The sequence below is a fragment of the Choloepus didactylus genome, chromosome 1 (genome assembly GCF_015220235.1).
Source record: "Choloepus didactylus isolate mChoDid1 chromosome 1, mChoDid1.pri, whole genome shotgun sequence".
Classification (NCBI taxonomy): domain Eukaryota; kingdom Metazoa; phylum Chordata; class Mammalia; order Pilosa; family Megalonychidae; genus Choloepus; species Choloepus didactylus.
The window spans coordinates 240,825,354-240,848,365 of record NC_051307.1 but is presented as its reverse complement, the minus strand read 5'-3'; the positions used below and the strand labels follow the sequence as shown (position 1 = coordinate 240,848,365).

The 23,012-nt window shown below is 51.5% G+C and overlaps 1 protein-coding gene across 3 annotated transcripts in view; it reads right to left on the bottom strand.

Annotated features, from left to right (window-relative positions):
• The window catches only part of SLC6A1 (solute carrier family 6 member 1), a 73,369-nt gene extending 51,541 nt beyond the window's left edge, over nt 1-21,828 (bottom strand). For all 3 annotated transcript variants that reach the window (XR_005211451.1, XR_005211450.1, XM_037801984.1), the window contains exon 1: nt 21,704-21,828. The gene's annotated coding sequence lies outside the window, so the exon portion shown is untranslated. The remainder of the gene's footprint in view (nt 1-21,703) is intronic.
• Nucleotides 21,829-23,012: the final 1,184 nt, after the last annotated feature.

The following is a 23,012-nucleotide window of genomic DNA, read 5'->3' as shown; positions in this document are numbered from 1 at the left end:
CGGGGGGATGAAGGGACCCCCGATGGGCAGAGAGCGGCCGGGGTGCAGGAAGCCAGCCAGTGACCGTGCTGTTTGCATGTCCCGTGGACCATCCCCAGCTGGGTGACGGCTGTTAAGGGTGAGTCCACCCAGCAGGATGCTAACCCATGGGGTGAGGGGGACATGCAGAAGGGGACCACTGCACCCAGGACAGTGTGGGGGACTGAGGGCAACATGAGGAAGCTGCTCCATAATTTTATCAGAAGGAGAAGAGAAATCAGCAGAGGGGCTGCAGTTCTCTGGCCCCCTGGGAGCCGAGTCATGCAGCCCTTATCTTTCTCCATCCTCCATCCAAACTTGCAGAAATGTTGTAAAACATCATGTGAGCACATGGGAGAGAGCACCTCGTTTTGCACTGTTGAGCGAGAAAAGGAGGTTTCAAAAGGGTTTATTCAATCTGATCCTATTTTTGCAAACAAAAAAAAACAAAAAACGAAAACTTTTCATAAAAAGACACCTCAGAAGGAAGGATATAACCTAAGATGTTGAATGCTTTCTTGCTTTTTTGTTCTCTTCTTTGTGCTTTTTTCACTTTCCACAGTGTTCTACAGAAATTTTCCAAATTCATAAAATAACCCAAAGTTAACTTAAGGAACACCCAGAGCAAACTGGGACATGGGAAGGGTCAGTCTGTGGACACTCAGATGCAGGAGCTGGGCCAACACAGTGTGCGACAGGGGCCCTGGCCCCTTCCCCAAATGGGAAGGACTGGGGACCCCAGTCTGCAGGTGCATTCGCCCTGGGGCCTGCACGTGGAGCCCCCTTACCAAGCACCATCAACTCTTCCTGGAGCTCGTAGAGCATGAGACCACGTTTGAACAACAGACAATCCACCCTTGTTTCTTGTTCTCAAGGTCAAGCTGCTTGGTTTGCTCTCCACGGGCCATGGGCTTGTCTGGGATGTGCCTCTAGATTCTGGCCTGGGGTGGCAACATCAGCCTTTCTCTCCAGACTCAGCCAGGTGAACTCCTCCCATCCCCAGAAAAGGCAGGGAGCAGGAGGCAGTGATTTGGCAGTACACCAGGGAGTCCTGGGATACACAGGGGAGAGCACAACCCCGGGAAAGGGGCAGGGGGAGGCTAAAGTGGACCTCGTGTCTTTAATGTCCCCATGATCCACCCTGATAGGTACCAACTGCCATGTTTATGCAAAGGGACCCAACCATCTTGACCCAGGCTGGCCAGTGGAAGGTCCTTCCCTGGAAATCCAGCACGGGAATGAGAAGAGGGCCAGTCTCCCAGAGTGATTTGTGAACTCTGAGCAGCCAGGCTGTGGTCGGAATAGCTGAGAGAGCTGGTCTGCCAAGGAGGATGAAAATCAGACCCAAAGATGGACAGAATCGCATTCAAGTTTGCGGTTTCAGGCTTTGTAAAGAGAAGCTACGTTCCTGCTCTTGGGTTTTATAAACCAGCCCCAGGGTCATTAAATAAGCCCCCCATTTTTGCTTGCACCAGCTTGGGGGGGGGGGTGGTTCCTACTGCAATCTTGTTGATTATCATGGAGACTCAGACCAAACTCCAGAATTCATTGGGACGTTTGGAACAGGTGATGTCCCCTGGGCAATAGGGAAACATGGCATTCTTCAAGGCACGCGGGAGAATGCCAGATGTAGCACTGCTCAGCTCCTAACCATCCAGAAGGTGGCACAGGCACACATTAAAAGCGGAAACTTGATGTACATGTCCCTTGAAGAAACCATTCCACGTGGACACAGAGGAAGGCTGGAGGTCGAGTGGAAGGAAAATTCCAGTCCACCAGGTTTATTCCTAATTCTGTATCGTGAGGATAACGAGTGCCTCCCCCATCAAGTCCTGAGGGATCAGAGATGGGAGCTACTGGGAACTGGCCATGAGAAGACAAACGTGTGACTTCCAGAATCCAGGCAAGCGTTAAGGCTTCAGCTAGATCTCTGCAACTTCCCTATAAAGTAAGTGCTCCATAATCATAGATGGAGTTTTCCTTTTAGGAGACATGGAATCTATTAAGATAAACAAAGTAAAGCCATGCATTCATCTAAGGATGCTTCTTTCAGGATTCAGGACTGAGAAAGGCCCTTTGCCTTCCAAGGTTACCTCGGCTCCTGCTCCCGCTTCCTAACTCTGGCTGTCACTTTACTTTTCTGATCCTCATCCATAAAATGGGGGGATAGGAATAACGCCACCCTTGGAGAGTTGTGAAGCATTTAAAACAATGCCTGGCCCACGGTCAGAACTTAAGAACCCTCAGCCACTGTCCTCGTTGTCATTGTCACCAATGTTATTCTGGCATTCCTGGCTTCCCAGAAGGCCATAATGGTAATAATAATAATTAATAATAAAAAGCTGGGGTCCCAATTCTCCTACTCCTAAATAAAGTGGTTCAAGGAAGCATCTCACTCATAAGTTCAGGAAATAGCTGTTTTAGAATTTTAATTCCTGACTCCAGCTGGGTAACCTGTTGTTTCCCCCTCTCATGAAAAACAGCAGACAGAAAGCACAAGCATGTGTAAGTTCATGGCTAGGTAGCTCAGATGTCTTTCTAGAAAGTTAACGTTTTCTGCAAGTTGTTGCTTCCCCTCTCCTGGAATGTCCCTCTGTGCTTTGTGGCACTGGGTGGGGGGTGGGTGGGTGAGGGGCTTCTCGGCATCCTGGGATGACGCCGGGGATGTGCAGTAAGGCTACAGGTCCGACAGCTCCTCGTGGGGGCTGGCCTTGGAGCCTCTTTACCTGTGGGCAGAGTGGGTGGAAGGAAGACCTTTCACCACCTTCTGATCTGGGGCATTTTTGCAAGGTCTTTTCTTCCAGAATCTTCCGGTTCTTCCTCATCAGGTTACCACATTTTATGGGCAAAGAATCTGGTTATACATTCCTCGGTTACACTGGCTAATACTCCACCGTGAACTGAATTGCACCCAAAACAGCATTTGAAGGGCTCTGCTAATGGAGACCATGAGTAACAAGTCACTCTATACTTACTCACTTACTCAATCAGTCCTTCATCAACAAGTATTTTCTGAGCTCATCCTATGTACCGAAATGACAATGGAACAGTTTTTTCAAGAAATTCCATTATAATGTAGCGTTTTGTCTTCCAAACCAGACACTGATCTCCAGAACTGGAATCAGTGAACTAACAGGTGCCAGAGAAAAGATTCAACTTGGTAAATATACACTGAGGGCCTACTATGTGAATGAAACTGGACTGGACACTCGGGATGCAAGGATTAATAAGACATAGTCCTGCCCTTGACAAGGTCACAGCCTGGAAGGAGAAATATCTCTGCCTATAGATAATCACAATACCCCGTGATAAGTGCTATAAGAGGTGAAGCAAGACAATATAAAACTGGAAGGAATGAGTTACTTCAGTCAGAGAAGGTACCCCAAGGGAGGGGACATTTGAGCTGGGATTTGAAGGTTGAATAGGTGTTCATCAGACTCAAAAAAAGGGAAAAGGCATCCCCAGTGCAGGGAAATGCATGAACAAAAGCAGAGACGTTTTAAACTAGGAAAGTTGGCTTGTGAAAGGCCTTGAATGCCAGGCTAAAGAACTCAGGGACAAGTTGCAGGGATGGGGCAGGGGTGACAACATGATCAGATTTGTGTTGTAGAAAAAGACTCACTCAGGGGGCTCTGGGAAGGATGGAGTTAAGGAAAGAGACTCAATCAGGGAGGTGAAGAAAATGCTCCCACGATGCCCATCCTTCCCCAGGGTTCACCCTCTGACCAAGACCTAAAGTCATTGATAAGAATGGGGCCAAACCGAGCAGAAAGAATGCCTCTGCCAACCCCCGAAGATCCAAAGTGATGTTCCGTAAGAAAAAGAAAATACATGGAGCTTGAAAGCTCTATATGAGAAGTGGCAAAATGGGTCAAAAATGGCCCTTGGGGTTGTTTAATTTGTCCTGAGACAACATTTTTTTCAGATTGAATTAGGAGTCAGAAATGTGACTCTCCGGGATAGAGAATTCCAAGCAGAGGGAACAGCGAGTGCAAAGGCCCCGAGGCAGGAGCAAGCTTGGAATATTTGAGAAACAGCCAGGAGGCCAGTGTGGCTGGAGGTCAGTGCAGGAGGGGCAGAATGGCACAGGCAGGGGACAGACCACACAGGGCCTCAGGAACCACGGCGAGGAGTTCAGACTTTCTGCTTAAGTAGGACAGGAGGCTGCAGAGGGTTTAAGAGTGGGGTTGATCTGACTTACGTTTGAGAGACTCACGCTGGCTGCCAGGTGGAGAAGAGGTCAACTGTCCAGGCAAAAGTTGGTGATGAGTTAAGTGGTGGCAGCCTGGGTAAAGGTGCTGAGAGGTGGCTCTGGGGATCAGTTGTGGAGGGGGTTCCGCAGGCCACACTGGCAGATTGGCCATCAGCAGCCCAGCACTGGGCCAAATGGCAAGCTGGAGGGAGGGTAGTGTGTAGAAGCCACCTTGGACAATCTCCCTCTGTCCCATTGCATCAAAAGGACAGGCGGCTGTGTGGGGTGGAGGCCAAAAAGCCAGAGTGAGAGTCTTGGGCTGCATTTGTTCCAGGCCACACAGGCCTGGGCCCAGAACCCACTCACAGTGCCTGGGACCCAGCAACGGGCCCGGGAAGACAAGAACGGGAGGCACGGGCCTGGGAACAGAGCACCCGTTCCCTCCCATGACGTCGTGCACACTCGGGCTTTGTTTTGCTCCCGTTCTGTAATTACAGAGGCTTGTTCAAACCGCAATCACTCCACTCGCTTTTATTTCTTTTTAAAACTCCGGTGGTTCAAGAAAAAAAAAAAATTAATACTGGGTTTGGCTTCATTCCAAGGAGAAACATAATGCAGTTTCTTCTCCGCTTTGACTCTGCTCAATTGGATGAGTTTTTATTGAGCATCTGTTGTGTACAGAGGCCCATGCCAGCTCTTATCACGGAAGAAAAGAGCTAGCAGTTATTGAGCGCCTATTGTGTGCATGCCAAGCACTTCATCCGGTCCTCATTCCATCTCTATAAGCTGAGGGCTACTTTTGCCATCTGATAGATAGGAAAACTGAGGCTTGCCAGCCTGGGGCTATTGTAAAGTAATCAATCGCTTCAGTGATTTAGGGCCTTGCAAAGAGTGGCAGCATGAGCCTCACCTGGGAGCTGATTAGAAATGCAGCATCTCAGGCCCCACCCCAGCCCTCCTGAATCAGCATCTGCGTTTTAACAAAATCCCAGGTGCTTCATGTGCACACTGCAACTTCAGAAGCTGTCATTTAGGTTTGGTCCTGGCTGTTTCCCAGACCTTGGTTCAAGTCTCTGTGTAACTTGGGACCAGCTACTTAGCTTACTTGAGCTTCAGTTTCCTCACCTGTACATGTGGACTGTTACGTTTCATAGGATTGTTGTGAGAAACAGAAGCAAGGCAATGCACAGAAAGGGGCTGGCTTAAGCCAAGTGCTCAATAAATAGCTGTTCAGATTGTTATTCAAAGAGATGATTGGCCACGGAAGTGCTTTGTAATTGAAAAATGTTGCACAGATAGGAGGATGAATTATTAGGTGATTATTAGGCACAGAAGGTTAGAAGGAGATTGGAATTGTGCAAGTGGTTGGCAGGGGCTGTGGGCAGCCCCTGGAGGTCAGGGAAGGCCCCCTGGAGGAGGTGTCCTGATAGAGAAGGTGCAGCTGGAGAGGGTCTCCAAAGCCTCCTTACTAGGCTTCAGAGGCCAGAGTTGTGTCTGGGAGTGGGGAGTTAGTCAGTCCTTGCCAGGGTGCAGGCTACAGGCAAAATGGACTGATAAAGATAGCTAGGGTCTAGGTGGGAGGTCCCAGTCCTCAGACCCAAAGCCAACAGGTAGTGGGGTTTGGGACCAGAACCCAGGTGGCCTCCTGGTCCATGCCACAGTGGTGCACCCTGGCCTATACCAGCAATCTACAGATAAAGAAAAAGGCCCAGAGAGGGCAAGGGGCAGGACCAAGGTCACACAGCAATCAAGTAGTGTGATTCTTATAGACTCCCAGCCATGTACTCTTACTCAGAGATGAAGGAAAGCTGCTTCTGCATCTTGGTGCAAACCCCTTAACCACCTCCACAAACCTGAGAGGTATGTGCATTTTTCAAAAGCATTTATTGAATACCCACCCTTTACAACATCCTGGTGTGACTTTCAAGTAAGTTACTTCTTTTCCCAAAGTTTTTGCTTCCTCATCAGTAGATGGGGACAACAGGAACCACTTTGCACAGTTGTGAGGGTTGGATTTGAAGTTTTCAGCACTGTGCCTGGCCCAGCAAGCACTAAATATATTGAAGCTAAAATGATCATCAGTCCCATTTTGCAGATGATGACACTGAGGCTCAGAGAGGTCAAATGACCTATCCAAGGTCACCCAGGGCTGGACACAGGCCTCCTGACACAAGGCTGGTGCTAGTTCCTCATCCCCAGGTGCCTCCTGGACATCGGCCTTAGTGAAATTCTCTGCACCCTTTAGGCATGGCCTTATGACCTCTCTGAGCCTGTCTATTGGGGGGAGATGAGTTTGCCTGGCCTCACAGCCTCTGTGACAGATGAGGAAACTAAGGCTCAAGCCCTTCCCTGTGCTTACAACCTCTGAGAGCCTGCATGTCTGGTTTTCCAGGGTGCCTCCTTTCCAAAGCATAATGTCAGAGAAGGCTAGGGTGTCTTTCATCCCACCAACCAGCATGAGAGAAAAAAACCTTGCAACTAGTGGAGACTTGATGCGCCCATCCAAAGGTGAAACAAACCCCAGGAGTCACGGCTTTCATTCTTCTGTGGTTGAATAAAAAAATAAAGTAAGCAAACAAACAACAACAAGAAGATACCTTGTCATCCACAAAGGGAAGAAATTAAAGAAGAGCTCAGGGTGCAGGAAGGTAGTGAGCTGGGCATGTTAAGCCCTGCTCTAAATGATGCATGTATTTAACTTGCTATATCATTGCCCCTCTCCCCATTTTCCTGATGGGTAAACCAAGGCATAGAGAGGTGAAGTGACTTTCCAAAGGTCTCCCAAGTAGGAACTGGAGGTGCCAAGGCTTGGACCCAGGCAGCTGGGCTCCCAGTGCCCAGCTTAATCCCCAAGCCCCACCTCTGGGATGAATTAAAGAAGCCAATCCCCAGAAGACAATGCCTGCCAGGACAAATTGCAACAAGGCCAAGGCTGCCATTCTTTTTAAGAGACCCAAGAAAGGATGCTGGGAGTAGACTTTGAGGTCTGACTCCATAGAGACCAATTTGCTCCCCTGGTTGTATCAGACACACTCCAAAGGTATCCTAAGAGCCAGCAAAAGGTCATGGGATCTGATCTGAGCTGCCCTTGCTATTAGGGGGCCCCTCTCAGTGGCCAGAGGTCTCCTTCAGCTGCAACCCATGTCTAGGACTTGGGAGCTTGTCTGTGGGGTGAAAGCCTTATCCAGCACTGACCGCTGACCAGAGAGAAGGAAGCAGGGTTAACTTGACACTCTGGAGTCACACGGATCCAGGTTTGAATCCTTGCTTCATCATGTACTTGCTGTGTGACCTTGAGCCAGTCCTGTACCCTCTCTGTGCCCTGGTTTCCTTGTGTGTGTGGGGACTCTGATTTCCAACATCTCTTCTGCCTTTCACCCTCAGTCTGATCTCATCCAGCTTGTCTCTCTCACACAGTCAGTGGTTTGTTAACATCTGTTCTGGCCTCTAATTGTCTGCAAGGCACCCCTTGGCTCTGTCAAGGCAATTCCCAATTGAATCCAATGCACAGTGACTGTGCACCTCCAGGGAGCTGGGTCCCCCACTAGGCCCCATTCTAGGCACTTTACACTGACACTGTCTCATTTAATCCACAGAACCCTATAAAGTAGGTGCTATCGTTACCTGCATTTCGCAGCTAGGGAAACTGAGGCACACAGAAGTCATATAACTTTGTTTCCAAGGACTCAGAGCTCAAGAAGCAGGTTTGGAATTCTTGCTCTTACCACAACCCTAACTGCTTCCAGTCCATTCCAGGCAGGGAGAACAGGGTAGAAATGCAAAATACATTTAGAGACCCTGAGGCACCTGGTTTGGTTGGTAAGACTCTGGGCTGATTTAGGAAGCGTGTCAGGGCAGGTGGCCAGCAGCCAGGAGAGGGCCTTGAAGGCCAGGAAAAGGAGGAGCATTTTATCCTGTGATGAGAATGATGATCATACCTAAGTTTATTAAGTGCTTAACATGTTTAGTGCATTTCATGGATGCTTGCATTTGACTCTCACAAGAACCCATTGCACAGATGAGGGAATGGAGGCTCAGAAAAGCAAGGCAACTTGCCCACAGTCCCAGATCCAGGACGCTGGCAGCCTGATTCCAAAGCCCATGCAGGGTGGCCATTAGGGTAGCAACTGGAGCCTCGGAGGCTGCTGCAAAAGCAGGTTGCTTGTCTGGGGCTGGGGCCAGGGAGGTGACAATGGAGAAAGCCTGGTCGCTCTACGAGACTCTGCTTCCATCCCAACAAGTTGCAGATTCTTCTGTCTCATCTCCCAGCTACACTGTCATTCTGCGTGAATGGAACCTGGATCTCTAACGTGTTCTGCTCCCCCCACAGCAGCTCCAACAGTGCTGGCACATACGTCTTCTCCTGAGGTCAGCCTCCAAGACTTAGGACACAAGCCCTCGGGAAATGCTTGCTTCTGAGAAGGTAGTTTCCAAAGCAGTGTGTGTTGGTAAGTGTTTAACAACTGACTCTCAGGAAATGCAAAATAAAAGGTCTGATTTGTAGCATTTACCGATTCCTATGCTGTAAATACAGGCATACCTTGGAGACACTGCGGGTTCCATCCCAGACTATGGCAATAAAGCAAGTCACACGAGTTTTTGGTTTCTCAGTGCACATAATAGTTACGTTTACACTCTACTGTAGCCTATTAAGTGTGCAATAGCACACTTACTAGCACAGTGTACATGCCTTAATTAAAATGTGACACAGGGACACGAAGTGAGCACACACTGTTGGAAAATTGGTGCAATAGACTTGCTCAACGCAGGGGTTGCCACAAACCTTCAATTGGTAAGAAACACAGCATCTACGAAGCGCATAAGAGAAGTGCAATAAAGAGAAGCACAATAAAAAGAAACGCAATAAAACAAGGTCTGCCTATACTCCCACCATGGCCCATTTCCCACCATGGCCCATTTCCAGGCACCAAGGTGAGGTCCTAGAATTTTGCACACAATTGGTGAGCCATTGAGAGAGCCGGCCCCAGCATAATCCGGCTTCTGAAGCCTCTATCTTCTCCTGAGGTGGGGCAAACTCTCCAAAGGAAATGGCCTTGCTTCCTGAGTGGTTTATGTGCTGGAGGATCTCTTGATTGCTTAGTGTAAGGAAAGCCCCCAGCTGACCCAGAGGTATATGCTACAGCCCCCGTGGGTGCCAGGGAGGAGGCAGCTGATGCCACGGGGGTATCCACACCCTGTGTCTTGTGTTCAGACTGGAGGAACCCTCAGGCAGCCTCTGGCCAGAGCCCAGACTTTGAATGGAAGGGGTGGGGAGGGATGGAGGAGAGAAGAGAGCTGAAGGAGTGGGAGACAGGTGGGAGGGAGGGATGGGAGAGGGGGCAAAGAGAGGGAAGAAAGAGGAAGTAGAGGGAGAGAGGAAGCAGGAGGAGCAGCCAGGAAGACAAAGAGGAGGACAGGAGAAAGTAGCAGAGGGAAGGGGAGAAGGAAGAAAAAGAAAGAAGGAATCAGAGAGGGGTAGAACAAATAAGGACAAAAGGAAGAAAGGAGGAAAATGTGTTGGTCATTTCCTATGTGCTAAACCCTGCTCTCCTCATGTGAGCTCATTTAACCTGTGTAAGAATCCGAGAAGGGAGGCAGCCTATATTTTAGCAACAAGGAACCTGAGGGTCACAGAGCCAAGGTCACAAGTGGCTCAGGAGCTGGAATTCAAACCCAGCCCTCAGGACCTCTCTGGTGGATTTCCTCCTATCTGTGGCTGACCCATCCATCTCGGCTTTCCTTGGAGGGCAGCTGCCTCCTCCAAAACAACTCCAGGCATTTTTTGGGAATAGACCTTGGGCTGGGCCCCAGGGGACCCTCTGTAGAATAAGTCAAGGTTCCCAGCCTCAGAACCCTCCTAGCGCTGTTCCGGCTCACTGTTCCTTCTCTCTTCCAACCTTTTTTTGGCTGGTGAGGGGCGTTCCGGAGGACGTCAGTGCCAAGGGACGCCCTGAGCTCAACCAGCCAGAAAGGATTAATTCAGAGGAGGAACTAAGGGAGACAGGATGATCACTTCACTCTTTGCCTTTTAAGACACACTTGGAAGAAAACGACTGGTTTAAATAACCATTCCCTCCTTTTCAAGATGCGCTTGAAAGACTCCAAAGGGAACTCAGATTTGGGAAAAAGAGAAAATAACACTGCAGAGACTGGCTGAAGTACTGAAGGGTGATCTATAATAAATCACATGCAGAAGGGCAGCCCGGATGGAGAGCTGTGTCGGCATCACGGGGCGCAACATGAACACGGCGGCCACTGTCGGCTGAGGCTCTTTATCAAGCTTCCACACCGGGGACTCGGTTTCCTCCTCTGAACAACTCCGTAGAGTCCCATTCTGGAGATGAACCCCCGGGACCCCTAAGATAAACTGGCTGGACCAAGATCACACAAAGTCACAGTAAGAACCACCAGGGATCTCAAACTGGCGGCCCTGGGGCCGAATGGATCCCGCAAATATGTTCAGTTGGGTGGCCCCAGCTTAGAATTTTAAAACTAGGATTGGCAGACTTTGGGGAGGGGGAGTGGGTCTGCGTTTCCCAGCTTAATGCAAGTCCCACCATTACTGTCATCTTAGTCTCTGGCCTCTTAACTGATTTGTGTGACGTGCCCAGCCCGCAATGGCCTTTGAGTTTGCAATCCTGGCATACATGGTGCAAACGTAGTCACTCTAGAGAGCTCTTTCTCTAAGTGGTAGAAAAAGAGCAAGTTGGTATCTTGGTATCACCCCCTTTTTTTAAAAAAAGCATGTTCAGTGTTACCATATCATTCTATTTTTAGAAAACAACGAACCCTATTGTTCTCATAATACAGGCTCGGCTGGATTTGAAAAACTGCCGTGACGCTGCTGTAGACGAGTTTGCAAAAAGGGGAGGGGAGAGGTGGGGGCTTTTTCAGAGTTGATTAAGGGTCAGATTCCAGGGTCTAAAATAGTTTCCCACCAGATAAAGCTGATTTTATTTTTATAAGACTCATAGGTCTCCCTTTAGCCAATGCATCTGTTCTTGATTCATTTACGTAGCTTTCAAAAGGAATCATTATAGTCTGAAGCCCCCTTTCTTGGTAAAGTGCAAAACCCTGTGTAGCAAGAATAACCCTCTCTATGACCTGGTCATTTGGTAAATTCGGATTTTTATTGAGCAAATTCTCTTAAGTCCCGCAAACACATGAGTAACTTCCACCTGGGATGTGAAAAGGTCATCAGAAGTTCATTTGCCAAGAAGTATAACACAGGCAGGCAGGGTGTGGCAAGAAAACCTAGATTGCAGGCTCAGCTAGGATGCTGTGTGACCTCAGGTTAGTCACCTAACCTCTCTGGTTAAACCAGAAGTGATAACATCTCCTCTTAGGGCTACTATGAAGTTTAAATGGGCGAACATCTAAAGTGGCTAGCATAGCACTAGCACATAATAAATGGTTGATACATGGCAGATATTATAATAAATCACCCGATTAGGGCCAGGATTATTTGTTTTTTAGATAGCTGTGGGAAAGGATCTTGGACAGAATGTCAGAGTTATCTTAACCTACAGGCAAGAAATCAATACGAGGGAATGGTGGGAGTCACTGGGAGATGCTGATCCGATTGAATTCTTACAGCAAATTGTCCCTTAAACACGAGTCCCAAAGCCAACATGAGTACTTAGCTGGTAATTAGCACATTCGTTAAAATCCTGGTTAAATGTCAACTGTCTTCAACCATCCACTGAGCGCATGTCCTCGACCCCTCTCCTGCCTCTATGGGGTCCGAGGTTTGGCTCATTGCTGCATGCCGTCAGCCAGCCTCGGGAACAGCAGCGAGCCAACGACCCTCCCTCTCTGCAGCTCCAGAACAGGCTGCTATCCCTGGGGGTGGATTTGCTCAGACAGGTTTGAGGAAACAAACAAAATGGTTGCTTGCATCCAAGGAATCAGGATCCCAGCTCTCACCATCGCTTTTCAAGCAGCCAAATGCCTGAGTCCAGCACCCTCTTTCCGCTTCCAAAACGGAATGGGCTGGCTGCCAGCCCACATCTTTGCCAGCATGCAAATGATGCACTTTCGGGTTTCTCAGGGTGTTAACCCCACGCTCTCCAATCTCCGAGTAGATTGGGGAGGTAAATATACTGAGCCAGCTGCACAGGAGAGTGACATGAAAGCGTGGGAGACAGTATTTACTTTCCACAAGTGTTTGCAGCATGGGGTCACTTAGAGAGCCGGCACAGAGAAAGTGCAAATTCCCCCAGTGGGGTTGGCACACAGGCTTTTTGGGACAGTACATTTGCTGCAAGGCACACAAATCATGCCCTCCAAATGCAAAATATTTATGTTTTTGTTTTTGCTTTTTTTTGTGATGGGGCCTGTTCATTTGTTCTACTGACATTCCGTCACTTGGAACGAGGAGACCTGTCATCGATCGTTCTTGAACTTGTTTTAGCCAGCTCCAGTCTTCCAACTCCACAAATCACAAGCAGAAACATGGTTGGGACCCTACCCTTCTCCCAGCCTCTCCCTTTTGGTTAATAGTAGCTGTGGCCAGGAGGAGGCTTGGTGCTTTACACACTTTCTCTTATTTGCTCTCACAACAATCCTGTGAGGTAGGTTCGGTTATTATCTCCATTTTACAGAGAGGCTCAGAGAGGTGAAGTGATTTGCCCAGGGTCACAGAGCTAGGAAGAGGCAGGGCAGGGTTTGACTTTGGTTCCAAAGCTGATGCTTCTTAACCACCTTGCCCATTCCTCATATCACTCCCTTGGTTCTCTTGGGCTAGAATGGTAATTCCTGGCCCAACAAAATCTCAATAAACACTCTCCGAAATAGTCTTTAGACAGATCTAGATGCTCTAAAGTGGTCGGCTCCCTCCTAAATTCCAACTCAAGCAGGCACCCTCTCTCCCTTGCAGTGACCCCTTCTACCCCACCACCTCCCTCCTTCTTGGAGACCCAGGAGAAACCGTAGCCTAGGCAAGCAATTTGGGGTTTAAATCCCAGTTCTGCCTCTTTCCTGGCTGTGTGACCTGGGGCAAGTCACTTGACCTCTCTGAACCCAACTTTGCACCTCCACCTCATGAAGGTCCCTTTCTGACAAGGTTGGAGAAAGGACGAAACTAGACAATGCAGTTTTCCCCACTGCTGCCCACCCTACACCCCATACCCCCAGTCCTGAGCCTCTTTCTTGGGGTGAGCGGAAACCCTAGACACAGTCTCTTCCGCTCTCTTGCTCACTCGCTAGCTCCAACAGCTTCTGAATCAGCATTCAACACACATCACTCTGCCTTGTGCAACGCCATTATCTCCCGAGGACAAGGCTCCGTTGTCACGGCAACCAGAGTCCTTCCACCAACTCTATTTGATAATTTCTCAACAGCAGAGCTGGGCTGGCTTGGGGAAGGGGAAAGAGCATTGGTCTAGGGGTTAGAAGCTCTGGGTCCCAGGACCGGCTTGGACCTAAAATTCCTCTCTAGCTCTGTTTATGCATCTTTAACACAGGAGCCTCTGAAATCAGTGGGGTTTGCAACTTTCTCTGCCCTAGAAAAATCTGAGAAACAAATTTCTTGGTCCAGGGGGCTGGAGGCAGGGAGCCTGACCTACAGGAGATGGGTTGGAGGTTGGCGCAAGATTTTAAATCCACAGGAAGAGCCAGAAGCTGCCTTTGGCAACCACATTCTCCCCTTCCACTGAGTTGCCTACAAAACGCCACTTTGCAGATCTGTGATCGGTAGGCGAGCTGTAGGATCCTCCAGGTTCAGGCCTGCAGATGATACGTAGACATAATTTGCAGATGTGGCAGACAGTGGCTCAGAGAGGGCAAAGGGTTGCCTGTGGAGATCTGGCAAGGCAGAAAGTCCAGAACTTCCATGGCCTCCAATGCCAGCCCTCAGAACCTAACGCAGAGCCATCTGCAAAGACTGATCCCTGGACAACGGAGCCTGTCCACCAGCCCTGTTCCTCTGCCCTGCTCAGCCCACGGTGGGCCTCTGGCTCTCACAGGGTTCTCCTCAGTTAAGGAAACTCACAGGCAATCAAAAGGAAGAGGGAAGCACCCACTAAGTGCCCCACTATGGTGGGCACTCAAGACACCAGAAGACACAGCATTTCTGCTCCTAGAGACTTTATGGCCTTGACTGTGACCCTAGTCAAAGGCAGAAACCACGCCCGCTTTGTCTCCATGTCCACTGCAGGGGGCCCAGCACACAGTAGGTGGTCAAGTTTTTCTTTGGACCAGTTGTTTGCCCACATCTGCCCCTGAGGCCTCTAGGAAAATCTCTCAAAGCAGCCACCAATGTCCCCCAGACCCTGGGAGCTGCTACACACCCCATGCTGGGGGGGTGGAGTGGCCAGTGGGAACAAGGGGACGAGGGGACGACACTTAGCTTTGTGACTCCTGTCTGGGCTCTGGAGGCAGGGGCAGGGGTGGTTTTGCCTGGGCCCAGGCTGATACCCCACTTTTAAGCACACCCCTGCCAGCCCAGTGGGGCAAATTAACTCTTCTGGGGTTGGTGCCTTCATTTAATAGCCGCGGCATAATTAATAGTGCCAGGTCTACTCTAGTCATTAGTGGCATCCACTGCCATTTGGAGAAAGGGCTCTCAGCATCCCAACTCATTAGTCTTGGGGAGGCTATTATGGGGGGGGAAATGGAGGAGGAGAGGAGGAAGTGGGGCGTGCAGTTTTCCTTCCCCCCCGGCTGGAGAGCTGGTGCTGGCAGCCGTGGCCGATTGTCCCGTCCAAAGCCCAGAGAGGGGAAGGAAACTGCCCAAGGTCAAACACAGGCTCAAGGCTCGCCAGGGCTGCAATCAGCTCTCTAATTCCTTTCTCAGGTCTGTGAGCCCAGGCTTTGGGGTCAGGCAGACCCGGATCTGAGTCCCAGCTCTGCCACGTGTCAGCTGTCAGCCTTATGACCTTGGGCAACTACTCCAGCTTCCTGAGCCTCAGTTTCCTTACTGAAGATCCTGGGATAATGCTGGTGAAGTGCTCAGCTCAGTGCCTGGGTCACACACTGTAAGAGCCCAATAATTGTGGCATGTTGTAATTACTTGATCATCCAGTGACACAACACTGAACCAACCTAAAAATGCATATGTGTTATATTGTATGCATTTCAATTTCATCTTTACAGAATACTCTTCAGTAAGACTTCCTCTTCCTCAAGCCCCAGCCCACTTTTTTTTTTTTTTAATCATAAGTGGGTTCTTGATCTCAAGCTCTAGAAACATCCACCTCAGGAGCAAAGGGCTCTGTTTGCTGAGACCCCACGGTTTGTTCAAGCGGCAGCAAGGGCACGACTGCAGGATCGGAACTCAGACAGCTCATGGGAAGCGGTGGCATTTGGCTTCTGTCGCTTTTGTTTTGTATTGCTTTTACTTTGCCTCCGCACAGTGGGAAATGGCAAGCACAGAGTCAAAGCCCCCCCGCCCCCACCCCTCAGCCCCCATGATCTCTATGTAGGTGCTTTTCAGAGGCTGGGAGTGGGGAGTGACACAGGAAAGCACACAGTTGGTGTTGGCAAGACCTGGTTCCAATCTCTGGTGGGCACCCAACTCTACACCCCCAGCCTCAGTTTCCTCCTCCAGGGGATGGGAGAGTAACATCTATCACTCTGCTTCATCCCGAGATGAAGTGACGTAACCTTGACGTCCAGGCTGGGCAGTGGGTCCCAGCTGGCCAGGTTCTCCCCTTGTGCACGCAGCCAGGGGACGTGCCAAACCCAGAGGTCTCCCTCTACCCCAGAAGGAAACTCCCAGAATTCACGATCTTTCGAAACCTTCACCCACGAGCAGCAGTGTAAAGGCAGAGGGAAGGGGCACTGATGGCCAGGGCCCTGCGGCTTTAATTCCACATCCCCTATACCCTCAGCTGAGCACAGATCAGAACCTCACAGCCTGCTCCGCCAGCGACCGGGAGCTCACATACAAACACTTTCCGGACACCCCTCCTGGCTACCGAGGCTCTTAGATTCTTCTAGAACATCTCAAGGCAGCCTGGGGTTCATTTTCACCCGAATTCACCCAGATAAGCACTGGAGCATGTGTACATGTATGTCTGAGGATTGTCATCCCTTCCTGTCCCCACAAGTCCCGCCAAGACTGGGGCCTCCGAGCCAAATGATCACACTTCAACCCAAATTATGGGCACCACGGAGGAGATGTTAGTTTCCGGCCAGAGCTCGGGTGAGGCCAGACACGAGGCCGGGGCCCTTTCCTTCCAAACCTCATGGCAGCACCTTCCCGTGTCATCCTGCAAATTTCATGTCTGCTGCCAGATCTGAGCTCACCTGAGCTCCTTCTCAACTGGCTACCTGGGGAATTAGGAAAAGGCTGGGAAACGAGCAGTTAGCGATGAGGGGGTAATAGCGGTAATAATAACATTACCTTTATCTTGAACTCCCAGGGCAGCTGCAAGCTTTAATCGAGAAAGCGCTTTCAACACTGTACAATTCTAAGTGAGTGTTAATTGTGCATGTGCATACATGTGTGCCAGTGGGCCTCATTTGAATCAAGGTTATTTCTGGTTTCAGCTTTAGGAGAAAACTAGCTTCAAAAAGTGCTGCTCTTTCTTTGGGAGTGGATTCTTCTCCAAGATGGCAAGGACCATGTTTTCTCCCCCACCCCCCACACCCCACCCCCTACCCCAGAATACTTCATACTGGATCAAAAGCAGCAGCAGCTGCAAAAGCTTTTTTTTTCTTTTTTTGCAAGCTGTAAAGTACTTTCTAATGACCTGAGAAATTATTATCAGCACTAACTTCCAACAAATAACTATACTGATACCAAATCACCTCCTTGCCACTGCTGCCCTCTCCCTGCACACAACCTCCTTACTGAACAATAAGGCCACGAAAGCCACCTGCTGTCAATGACTTTCGGGGAGTTTTTGACCTTGAATGTCCCCCTGGCCAGGGCTCAGTTATCTCAAGAGCTGGCAAGAGACGCTGCTCTTGCAGACACCAGGCAGACACCAGGCAGTCGACAGGTGGGCAGAGTGGCAGATCACCGTCCAGGGCACCCACTAATAAACCTCAAATCCCCCAGCCTGGCCCATGTGCCAGGATCTGGGCCGGCCGTGAAGTCGAGGGCCCCTCTCAGAGCCAAGAGGGCCCCTGGCACCCAAACGTGGTCCGTTCCACTAGCTGCACACACTCTGCTTCCAAAGCACCACAGCCAATCACTCTGGAAGACCTGGCCTCCTTGTAATTTCCAATTTGTGAGAAATGTAAAAATAGAAGGCCATTCGCTGCAGGCAGCTCGCATCAAATCGGATGCCATTTCCATGTCATGTCAGATCGCTGTAAAAAGGCGCTGATGGCTTCAGCGGGCCGCTCTCAAGCCTTCCCAAACGGTGAGACGGTGGTGACAAATTGGGGGGCACCCGAGAGTTAGGAAAAGGTGCATGACATCATCACTAGTTTAAAACGAACTTAAAGTCTGGGTCACATAACCAGCTGGACAACTGAGTTCAAATCCCAGCTCTGCAGGTGAGGATCTTGGGCACAAATTCCTGTCTGCACCTCACCTGCCAAACAGCAGCCACCAGGCTACCCACCTCCCAGAGCTGTGCCAAGCTCAAATGGGGAAGTGTTTTGTAAACTGTGAAGCTCTTTAGATGGGGAGTGACAGTTATCACCAAGGAGCAACAATGCACAGGGTAGCTCAGTGGCAGAGATTAACCCATGTCCTGATTGGGTCTGAACTCAAAAGCCATTTACTAGCCCAGAGATCCTGTACCACGTGTCCTGACTTCCTTCCTTCTCAGTTTCCTTATCTGCATGGGGACAATTATACCACAGGATTTTGTGAAAATTAAATGCAATGATATAAGTAAAGCACATGGCACATCATTTGGCATGTTGCCAACTGGCAATAACTGTTAGCTATTACAGTGATTGATAAGATTATTTACCATTTTTTTTTTTTTGTGGCTGTTTATGACCGGGTGTGAAGTCTGGGCAGAAATATCACAGCTTGCATTCACACCTTTGCATAAGCTGGGAAACTCATCTCAGTTCCAGTTTCCGCATGGGCTTTCCCCTGCCTCCTCTAGCCCCTTACCACTGGCCTCAGTGGTTTTTCAGCAAGCATGGAGCATATGAAGACGCTGGAGGTTCATAAATCTCCCTGAGACCCATTTCCTGGGAAGCCCTATTTTGGGGCTTCACATCTGGCTACCCAGCCTTTCCCCCTCTCGAGTACCATCCCCTTCTCTCTGCCTTCCAGTGACCTTCCAGTGAAGGGGGCAAGGCTGGCCTAAAGGCTCGCCCATGGCGGGGCCAGTATGAGGAGACAGTGGAGGCACGCGGGCCGGGTGGGTGGACGTGCAGTGATCCTATCAGCTAAGAGGGGGCCCTGCTGCTCTTTGCAATTGGAGTCAATTCAAGGTTGTTTTCATCCCGGCAGGGCTGCTCTCTGTCCACTGTTCTCTAGGAACAGAGAAGCTCGTGCGACCGCACGGTTGAATTGAAGAGGCAGTTCTGACACAGGCAAAGATAGGTCTGCTGACGACCCCATGGCGGTTTCCTTTTGTGGCGGGAGGCACTTGAGTGGCATGAACTTGCTGTGGCACCAGGGCTACGGCTGGGTGAGAGGGGCTGCCGAGGCGGTGCAACTTTTGGAGATGATGGGGAAGCTGGGTACACCTGGCCCAGGTGGGCAGGGGCAGACTCTGCCCTCCCACCTGCTCCCAAGGACAAAGGGGATGGATTTCAGGATGGAGGCGGGCAAGGCTGAGGCTCTCCTGGCATTGGCATTCTGCCTGCTTTCCACACACAAGCAAGAAAGAGGGAAAAAGACATCTCCAAATTCTGAGTGACTTGGGATGTCTCTATCTCAGCTGCTGAGCTCGCAGCTAAACCTAGGAAAGGGTTCTTTATGTGATGGCAAGGAGCCACCAGACACTTCTGCTTTATTTAATGTTGCTCTTAACATATGCCAGGGAGGTAGAGGAGTGGCCTTGCTCGGAAGGCAGGCCCAAGGGACCTCAGCTGTCAACCATCAAATCCCAAGCACCATCAGCCATCACTTGATGTGGAAACTAAAGCCCAAACATGCAACACTGGGGCCAAGTATTGGCCCAGGAATCAGAAGACAAGGGTTCAAATCCCTGCCCTGCCTCCTCCTAGCTGTGTGATCTTGAACAAGTCACTTTGCCTCTCTGTACGGCTGTTTCCCCACCTCTGAAATGGGGGATGAGAATAGTACCTGCTGTGCAGACTGCTGTAGGAATAAAATGAGCTCCCACATGAGCTTGGCACACAGGAAACATTTGGTACTCCATTCCTTCCTTCCATCAGGTAAGAGGACATGCCCAAGGTGACAGGCCAGAGGACGGCAGAGCCCTAGCTCAAAGCCAACTCTCATCATGGCTCATTCCTGGCCATGAGCTCAGGGGTGCAAAGAGACAGGTAGATATTGCAGGTAGGTTTACCCTAGTGCTGTCAACCTCTTCCACCCATGCATGCTCTATTCCAAGACACTTATTGAGTGCCTGCTGTGTGCTGGACCACATGTAAACAAATTCACAGCATTTGGGTTGCAAAGCATGTGAAAACCAGGGCAGACGGGAGAGGCAGCCCTACTGTACTTATTTCAGCTTTGATGGACTTGATTTTTTTCCTTGTCTTCACTCCCTAAGCTGCCGACTCCTTGGCTTCTAGACCCTTCTCCCAAGCCCATCTAGAGTTCACTGGGGGACCCTCTTCTCACCAAGCCTCCAGGACTGGAATAAAGGGAGATGTTTTCCTCTTTTGCTCTCACAGAGCCTGCCTCTCTCCTGAGGGGTTCTTAGGGATTGTCCCACAAGCTCCGGCAGACAAGCCGGGCTGTGCCCCACTGCTGCTGGGGGTACTCACTGTTTGTCCTCTAAGGACTGGCCACAGAGCCAGGGCTTGGCTGGAGAGAGAGCACTCTCTTTGTTTGCCGCCCAACGATTTATTTCTGAGGCTATAAGGGAGGCTCAGCCATTTTGCTGGGACTACTCCAGAAAAAGTCCCCTCCCACTCCCCCAGGGACTTCAACCCCTAAGGCCAAGTTTTTTTTCCCCTTCCTCTGCCTGGGGGAGGATCTGAGGCAGCTCTGACCAGGACACAAGCAGGGCCAAGCCAATCCTTCCCAGAAAGATTGTTCCAAAGAGAAAGCAAGAGAAAGATGCAGGCGGTTTCCACGGACATCCTTTGTCTTGGAATTTGGGAGTTGGGGTAGCTTTCTCAGGCTCCTAGTGAACCCATTTCCCCCAAAGTTCCTGAAGACACAGATCCCAGGCAAAAATCAGCATGCAGCACTCCCTTGTCTTGCCAAATGCCCACCTCAGGTGTCACAGAAAAGTCAAAGTTCAAGTACAAATTCCACTCACATAGCCTGACACGTTTTCTGATTTTTGGGGGGTGTCACTAAAGCTCTATAGCCATTTTATTGAGCCCCCACCCCAGGGCTCATCATGGGGATGAGGCTGAGCTTCCTGGGAGAGGGGTGAGTCCTGACGCCGTATGTCAGGAAGAAACAGTGGCCGGAGCTCTGCGTTACCATTTGACTTTTTAAAATCTCCCTTTTCTCCTTGGGGTTCACGTCTATGGCGGGGGGGGGGGGGGGGGTGTTGCTCGGGGCCTCAGTGGGGGACGACACCGTCTGAGTGTGTTGACTGAAGACGACGCCAGGCATAGAACCGGACATCTGAGGATGCCAACCGTAGGGACGTCGGCGTACAAATGGGCAGCGCACGGAGCGCCGATGGTCCCTGGCTTTTTCTCCAAGCTCCGGGAGTAAATGTTGGGAGGCAAAACAAGGCGAGAGCCGTCCCGTGGCAGCAAGGAGACACAGTCCTCGAGCCGGAGCCCTCTGGGTGACCTCCTTGCCTCCTTGTCCCACATCCCTCAGGGAAAAAATTGGGGGGTGGGGGAGGTGGAGCGCGGAGGGAGCTCGCCTGCACTCAGCCCAAGCCGTGCTGTGTTTTTCTGTCAACCTTTCTTGAGAGCTTGCGCAGGCCCAGGATGGTAAGGGGGTGTCTCATCGCAAGTCGCGCCCCGCCCCCAGCCCTCGGGAAATAAATGAGGGATATGAACCTATCTAGGCATGGCTGACCCCCTAGTCGGAGAAGTGGCGCACGGTCTCCCAAACGGTCTTCCTGTCATCTGCTCCCCAGTCCCCCGCCATCCCCCAACGAATGAGTCAGGGGGCGGGAGGGGGGGTATGCTTCGACGGCTCCAGCAGAATCCTCACCAGCTCGGCGGTCCAAGGGGTACGGGGACACGCAAGGGGCATGCGATCCTCGAGACCCTTTGGCGAACCCCCTTGTCCCCCGCGCGTCCCAGGTGAATGGCTGGTGCGCACGTCGGCGGTCGGAGCAGCGCCCCGGGCTCCTTCGTGTGGCCCCAGGCACGCGAAGCGCCCAGGCTGGAATCTCGGGGCATCCGCCCTCCCCTCCCCGTCCGGCCCGTGGCAGCGGCTCGGGGCGCGCGCCTGTCTTGCACTGGCCGTCCGGGGCTCTGAGCCCAGCGCCCCGCGCCCCGACGCCGGCCGCGCGTTCCTACCTGCGGTTGGTGCTGCGCTGCCCGCGGCGGGCGCTGCGCGGGGCGGCTCGGCCGCTCCGGTGCGCTCTGGGCGCCGGGGCGGCTCGTGCTCGGGCTGCGCCGCGCTGCCGGCTCCTCCGCTTGGCGCAGCTCGCCCGCAACCTCGCCGCTCGCTGGGTCTTTCGAGGGCGGGCGGAGGAACGCGGGGAAGGGAGAGGGGCGGGGAAGGGAGAGAGGAGGGAGCGCGGGAGCGCGGGAGGGAGGGCCCGCTGCTCCTAGAGCCCGCCCAGCCTGCCCGCGCGCTCGCCTCCCGCCCCAGCTGCCACCTCGCAGCTTCGCTGCCGGCAGCCTCTCCCCTTTCCCTTTCACCCCCTCTCCCCTTCTTACCTCTCCCTCCCCCATTTCCCCTTCCCCATTCCCCTTTTCTCCCCTCTTTCTTCTCTCCTTTCCTTCCTTCTCCTTCTCCCCTCTAACCTCTCCTAAGCTCCTTCTTCTGTCTCCCCTGCTCCCCTCTCCTCCTCCTCTCTTTCTCTCCTTCCTTGTCCACCAGTCTGTTGGCCTGTGGTTGACAGTCTGTCTGCCTGTCTGTCTGGATCTCTATTTGTCTCCCTGTTTCTCTTTCCAGCCTTGCAGTTCTGCCTCTGTTGGTCTGTCCTTTTTGTTTCTGTCTCTGTCACCCTCTTCTCTGGATTTCTGGGTCACAAGACCTGGCTCTCTGTGGGTGGGGGTTTGGCTCCTGCCCCTTCTGGAAGACCCTGGGGCACCACCCCAGCTTCCTGTTACACATGGGAACACAAGTTCTGACCTGGAGTTACCGGGCTCTTGGGTTGCTGGGGGGGGGTCGGTGGGGAGGTGGGGATGACAGTCTCCTTCCAGCGGTTGGTCATGGAGACACAATGTGTATATATCTGGGTTGGGGTGGATAGATGGATAAACAGATGACTAGAAAAGGAAACATAGCCTGGCTGTACCCCATGAACCCAGGAATTGCATGGCAGCAGAACTCCAGAGATACTCTCCTCTTTCCAGCTCTAGGGCTTTAAGGGGGTGTCTGAGAGAAGCCTCTCTCCGAGCCAGTCCCAAACCCGTACCTGAGGGCTCACTTCCTTCCTCTTGCCAAGTCTTGGCCTCCCCCCCACCTTCTTTCACAAAGGCTCCTGGGACTGGGGCCATCCCCGCCATTCCCTCTGGGTTCCCCAAGGACATGCGGAAAGGATTCCTTCTCTTCCACCCTGACCCAGTCCTCACCCCCACCCCCATCCCTCTCTGGGGATTGGCATCTGCCCATTGACATTCCACCCCTCACCTGCCTGGCTTCCCCCTCCATCCC